This window comes from Enhydra lutris, unplaced genomic scaffold (genome assembly GCF_002288905.1).
Source record: "Enhydra lutris kenyoni isolate GAN:26980312 unplaced genomic scaffold, ASM228890v2 scaffoldscaffold37, whole genome shotgun sequence".
Taxonomy (NCBI): domain Eukaryota; kingdom Metazoa; phylum Chordata; class Mammalia; order Carnivora; family Mustelidae; genus Enhydra; species Enhydra lutris.
Genome location: NW_019154121.1, coordinates 16,855,458 through 16,862,341, shown reverse-complemented (window position 1 = coordinate 16,862,341; position 6,884 = coordinate 16,855,458). Strand labels below are relative to the sequence as shown.

General features: G+C 37.3%; 1 long non-coding RNA gene across 1 annotated transcript; it reads right to left on the bottom strand.

Moving 5' to 3' along the window:
* Positions 1-5,605: 5,605 nt before the first annotated feature.
* On the bottom strand, positions 5,606-6,785 carry LOC111154537. Its single transcript, XR_002641094.1, has 3 exons — positions 6,608-6,785; positions 5,797-5,858; positions 5,606-5,626 (listed from the first exon to the last, which is right to left on the bottom strand). It is a non-coding gene; the product is annotated as an uncharacterized LOC111154537 (long non-coding RNA).
* Between the last annotated feature and the right edge of the window lie 99 nt (positions 6,786-6,884).

The window sequence follows — 6,884 nt, the reverse complement described above, 5'->3', positions numbered from 1 at the left end:
CCACTGGATTTGAGAAGTGAGAACACATTGTGATAGCTGAACTTCCAAATGTAAATCAACACTGTCATGGAAGAAGTGCTGGGGTCTGAATCCAAAAACGTAGGCAAAATTTTCTGTTGTCTTCTTTTGGGGGGATCGTAACTTGTATCAAATGCTTAAAAGTATTTGACTAAATAAAGGTGACATTCACACCTACCAGTGTATCAAGAGTATCCATATAAAGGAAGAGGGTCAAGGAAAGGTCCTTGAGGAGCAGACATTAAACTCTTAAATGGGAGGGTGAGAAAGAAGTACTATTAAGGGAAAAAAAAAAAAACACCACAAAACAAAACCCATAATGGTTTAAAAAAAAAAAAAGGCAGTAAACAAAGCCAAGGAAATACGGGATGATAAAGAACCCCTAAAAATTGAAGAACAGGTGAGTATGGGTGTTAACACTAGTTGCAATGGGTTGTGTGGGTGAGCGGTGACAAAATTTTATGAGCTACTCTTCATGAAATTTAACTGGAGATATAACTGTAGTTAGAATGAGACAAAAAGATGTTTAACATACATGTTAAAAGGAGTTCAATGGAGAGACCTGTTGAAGAGAGATGACGGAGAGACCAGAGATTTATCAATAGCACAAAAGGAATTAGCTTTGAAGTGGCAGAGGGGTAATACTTCCTCTGAGATGATCACAGGTACTTAATAGTTGGAACTGAAAATCCAATTCCTAGTTTTTCTTTGAGGTAGGAGGTTGGATACTGGGCAGTGATTTAGATGTGTGGCCCCCAAATTTCACTGCATTACCATCAGCAATTATTAACAGATGGTCTCTGAAGGGTCTCATTTAGCAAACTCTTGAGATCCCTCTACCATTTAGAAAGCTCCAACATGCAAATAATGTCAATTACATCTGAACTTTAAAAATCCCTTGGGTAACTTAAATGAATAGCTAGATCTGATAACTGATGTAGAAACAATGACTTTGTAGTCCTAAAAGATGGAAAAGTAATAGTCAACACATATCAATGGGAATTAAAACTAGTAAGTAATCTACACTGGAAAGTGTAGCAAGGAAAACCCAAGCAAGCCTCATGTAAGATGAAATATTTTTTGAAGAGCTGAAGTTTGTGAGAACTAAAACATTTCCCAAAACCTGAAAATTTCATTGTACCCTCTATGTTCTGATTTTAACATAATCTGCTTACTTAAAACTTAGAAGTTTTTCCAGAACAGTAAAGTTAAACCGAAGTTATCTGTTACTTAGCTAAAAATAAGCTTCAGAAAAAAAAACCTATATAATAAAAATTCAGATTTTCAAGTAAAAACTAAACCCAAAATAGACAATTCGTTTTGTTTTCCCAAACTTTGTTTACAACCTGTTTAGCAACTACTAAATACTACAAGAAGTTTATACAAAAATATTCAGAAAAATACATGGCATCTCACTGTGCTGGCAAGTGAAAAGTTTTTAGCAAAGAAGAGATAATCTGGAGGTAGAAATGGAGTCAAGCTATTGTAAAAAAAAAAGGGGGGGGGCCTGCACTTATCTACAAGTAGGGTTTTCTCCTAATCCTATACAGAGTTGTGCAGGTGGGAAAGAGCAAGTTAAACAAGAGCAAAAAAGCACGTGCGGGGTGAAAGTTTGGAGAGGTGTCCATCAAAAGGAGAGCAAGAATGCCTGGGAAGCAAGAGGAGAGTAGCTATTTAGGCCTAAGGAAGTTGGTTACCAAAACACATTTAATTGAATTTTTGGCCTGGGGTTGGCCCCGCTCCCTCCTCTGGAACTAAATGCAAAGAGCTGATTTATGGGGGATTTAGGCAGAGCCCTCTGGAAAAACTGAGAGGGGGAACCTTAAGTTTCCCACTTACAAAGAGCTCCATTTCTCTAGAATGCCAAGATTCCCACTTCAGTGTGTTCTGGAATGGTTCACATGAGACATTTCCTTCAGTCAGTTCCTCACTTACCTTGACATCCTGTGCATCTGGGGTTTTTATATCTTGACTCCTCTGAGTGTTACCAGTAATTGGTAACTGCCAAACCAGTGCCAAACACTGCCAAAACCAGTGTTTTTCTTAGCTTCTTAATCTTTCCTGACCCACGTACTCCTTAGAAACACCTTCTTTTGCTTTATACAACAATACATTTTTTCCTGTGCTTCTGTATTTTTAGAATTTTTGTAAAATTAAAAAAATATAGAAAATCGTCTTTTACATCTTTCTTGTTCTATACTGAGTTAATCTAGATTCTTTGAAAAAAAAAACTTTAAAAAACTAAATGAGATTGCATATATATTGCCTTTTTTCATTCACTTTATCTTTTTCCATGTTAATAATGTAGATCTCATTTCTATAACTGCATAATATTTCATAGGCATGTAGCACAATTCAGCACTGTTTCACTGAAGTGAAAAGTGTCCTTTTACAACCATAACACTTTGCAATGACTATCCTACTACAACAGAATGTTATTTTGAAGATTTTACAACTGGATAGTTTCTGACTGAAGGGTAATGTATGTTTAGAGTTTCGACAGATACTGCCAAATTGTCCTTCCTGGGTCATTCCAATTTAATCTCTCACCAGCAGGGTCTTCAGACCTCTTTTAGCACTCTATCCATCTTTTAGTTTTTATCATAGTGCTGTGCAGAGTATTCCTAATGAGTTCAATAAATTTTGTTCATTCCCCCCCCCCAAACTGAAGTACAGTTGACGTACATTTATTAGTTTCAGGTGTACTTGCTTTTGGTATTTTTCATCACTTTTGTTCATTAGTTTTTCTAGAGTTACTCTTTCTCAGACTTGATAATAAACATTGTCTACCTCTGGTCTAAACTTCATGGTAATGTACTTTTAAATGTTTATGTTTTCTCTGTGATCTCTGGGGCTTGTATTGCTTAGGAAGGACTTCGTAAGATATAAACAACAAATTCCTGTATTTCCTTCTAGCACTTTGATAGTATCTTTAAAACTGAAATTTCTGCACATGAAAATGAAGAGCTTACATTTCTCTATTTGAAATGCTACTGCTATAATAAGTGTATACATATATTTCTGAATTCGAGTTTGTTCCACTACTTGTCCAGTCCTATTCCAGTCACCTCCCTGTTATACATACCCTAGCTTTGTAGTTCTGATGGGTATTTGGGTGAGTTCTCATTCTTATTTTAAAAAAAAATTTTGGTTAATCTTGCACCTACATTCTTTGAGATAAAAAATCATCTTGTGGAGTGCCTGGGTGGCTCAGTGGGTTAAAGCCTCTGCCTTTGGCTCAGGTCATGGTCTCAGGGTCCTGGGATCAAGCCCCACATTGGGCTCTCTGCTCAGCAGGGAGCCTCCTTTTCCCTCCCCCTCTGCCTGCCTCTCTGCCTACTTTCGATCTGTCAAATAATTAAATAAAATCTTAAAAAAAAATCGTGTTTTTCTCCATTAAAAATTGTTAGAATTTTTAATTGAAATGCAACAAATTTATAATCTGAGGAGAATCTGATCTTTAAACACTGAGCCTACTCACCTAGGGACAAAGCATATCTTTCCATTTATTCTAATCTTCTGTAATATACATAAAGTTTTACGGATTTTTAATGTAGGTTTGGCTTATTTCTTGATAGATTTCTAGAATGTTTCACCATTGTCAGTGCTAATATGAGTTCTTTACATTTAAAAGTTAATTATATAGTTTATAAAAAATCATCTGTATCTTGCTGAGAGCTTACCATCTTCCTGACAATGCTGTCTTATTGATTTTCCAGGCAAACAATATAATTTATCTTAATTTCTTCCTTTCTAATTTCATACCTTAGTTCACTTATTACTACTATACTGGATCCAAAATTCTCAGAACAATGTTGAATTGTATGAATGACAGAAGATATAACCTGGATCATAAAATTAAGTTTGTTTACTGCTGGTTGATACCCTTCCTCCACTTAAGCAAACTTCCTTTTGTTACTTAATATAAATTGTATTTTTAAAAAAATCAGTAATGTTAATTTCTCAAGTGTTTTTTCAGTATCAATTAAAGTCATATAGTTTTTCTCCTTTATCTACTAATGTAGAACATTTTCATTACTTGTCTAATGTTGACCATCCTTGTACAGGTAAGATTAACCCAACTTGGTTATGACATTATTCTCTAAATGCACTGCTGGGTCACAGTTTCCTTAGTTTTTTTTTTTTTTTTTTGCATGTATTTTTAAGTGAGACTGAGCTATATTTTATTTTACTATCTTTTAGATTCTGCTATAGTTATGCTCCTTTCATAGTTGGGACACACTCCCATTTTTCTCTCTGTTTTGTTCCTGGTGACCTTCGTCAGGGATATATAGGGCATTCTTTCATGATTATCAGTTCATTAAGGTTTTCTAACTAGAAAGCCAATTTTTTGGAATCTCTATTTTCCTAGAAAATTGTCCAGGTCAATTTTCAAGATTATCTGTATAAGGCTATTCTAGATTCACTTCCAATTTTGGAAGTCCCTCTTATCTGTAATATGTTCCCTTTTTTCCAAATATCGTTTTCTTCCCTTTTCTTCTTTAGATTTGCTAAGTGTCTATTTATTGTTCTTTTCAAACAGAAGGCATTATTATCAATTTTATTTTCTATTTCATGAATATCTTATTTTTATTCCTTTACGTTTATTTTGGGAGATTTTCTTTTTTCTGCTTCTCTGCTATTTTGGTTTTCTTTTCTGATCCTTCCTGCCATTTGTGCATCCTTTAAGGATGTGCTGACCCTCACTGAATTTACCCATATAGCAACAAATGAAACCTTTACCATTATTATGTAAGTGGCTACAAACTCTCTATTAATTTGGAGTCAGTCAGAGTGGGTTCCAATTCCCCACCTCCTATTATGTGATCTTGGCCAAATGTGAGCAGTTTCTTCATCTGTAAAAACAGAATAATACAGATTAAGTCTGAAACTATTTGTAAATCATTTAGCATAGAAACTGGCCCCTATTAAAATAACTCAATCCATGTCTGATAAGACAAAATACCTCAGTTGCTCTATTTCTAAAAATAAGCAGACTGGAATGACTAATCCCAAATTCCCTCCCAGCTGTAAAAGAGATGATTTTCGGGGCACCTGGGTGGCTCAGTGGGTTAAAGCCTCTGCCTTCGGCTCAGGTCATGATCCCAGGGTCCTGGGATTGAGCCCCACATCGGGCTCTCTGCTCAGCAGGGAGCCTGCTTCCCCCTGTCTCTTTGCCTGCCTCTCTGCCTACTTGTGATCTGTCAAATAAATAAATAAATAAAATCTTAAAAAAAAAAAAAAAAAGATGATTTTCATTCTCTCAGTTCATCCACGACAAACAACTGACCATCAAGCCACATGCTAACCCACACCACAGCTACTAAGCTCTCCCCTCAAACGAAGTATTCCAAATGTCAGGAACACCAAGAAATACAGTCCCTACCTCCCAGAAGCTCAGAGTCCTTGGGGAGTCAGGGTGAAGATCAACTGTTCAGTAGGTAATTTTAAAATAATGTGAAAAGTGGTCTAATAAAGGCTGTGGAAATTCAGAGACTTTGAGAATTATGTCCAGCAAAAATCAAAGATCTAGGTTGGGTACCTAATTCAAGTACTTAATACTTACTAGCTGTGAATCTTCAGGCATTAACTTTGGTGCTTTTTGTCTCTATCTGTAAAAAGGAAGAATAATACGGTTCCGAAAGGTTATGTTAAGGATTAAATAACAAAACTAACAGAAAGTACTTAGTACAGTGTCAAACTCACAGGAACTCAGCAAATGGCAATTATTAGGATTACCACTATTACAAGAGGCTATGGAAGTTAAAGTCAACTTACAGTACTTCAAGAGAGATAAGATAGGGTCAAGGTAATTTCCCAAATGTGTTTAAGAACAAAACCTGTGGCAAAGAAAGAAGGATGGGGAAAGGGGAAAAAAAAAAAGTTGAAAGGGGAATTAAGGTGGGTGATACCCTTGGAGGGCCAAGAATTCTACTGTATTCTCTGCTGCTAGCACTAAATCCAACCCATGTATTTTCTTCTTCTTTTAAGAAGGCTCCACGCCCAACGTGGGGCTGGAACTTATCACCCTGAGATCAAGAGTCGCGTACTCTACCAACTGAGCCACCCAAGTGCCTCGCGGCCCCTGGCCCCACCCGGTTATTTTCAATAAAGAGTGAATGGAAGAATATATGTTAAGCAATAAGGTTAGATAAGAAGATTTGGGCCAAACTATTGAAAATGAACATTTTACATTAAAAGGAGCCTTGGATTTGGGAGTCAGGAACCCTGGGGCAGTCTTTTGACTATTGACCTGTGTTTATACTGGTTCCGTAACTTACCTGTTTGTCCTTAACGAATTACTGATACCTTGAATCGGCTAACCTACAAACCAGAGACAACACCTACCTTACAAAAATTATTGAGAATTAAGTACCAAGCAATTACCGAAGAGCCTGGCACTAATAAGCATTTAATAATGAAAGCGGCTGCAGCTGCTAACTTTTCCTTTGGGTCTTTCTCCACACCTGTGAAACTCTAAGGTAAGAACATATTTCCTCCAATGTTCCAGCGAGCACTGAGAAACTATACTAGGTTTGTCAAGGACGAAGAAAGGCCCCACCCGGCCCGCGCGACACAGGTCACCTACGCAAACTGCAGTCCTGGAACCTCCAACCTGCTTCGTTGAGCCATGGAAAGCGCGACGGATGCTAGGCCATTAGAGAAAAAGGGCCTAGATAATTTGGATGTGAGGCCGTACGGAATTTCACAAAAACCGGTCCTTAACACCCTCCGACGTCTCTAGAGGCGAAGCCTAGAAAAAGGTAGAGGGGAAGCCGGAAGTGACGCAAGGCCGTGAGGAACAGGAAATGACCGCAGCACGCCGGAAGTTTACCCGTTTCCAAGGCAGCGGCTCCTGCACACCT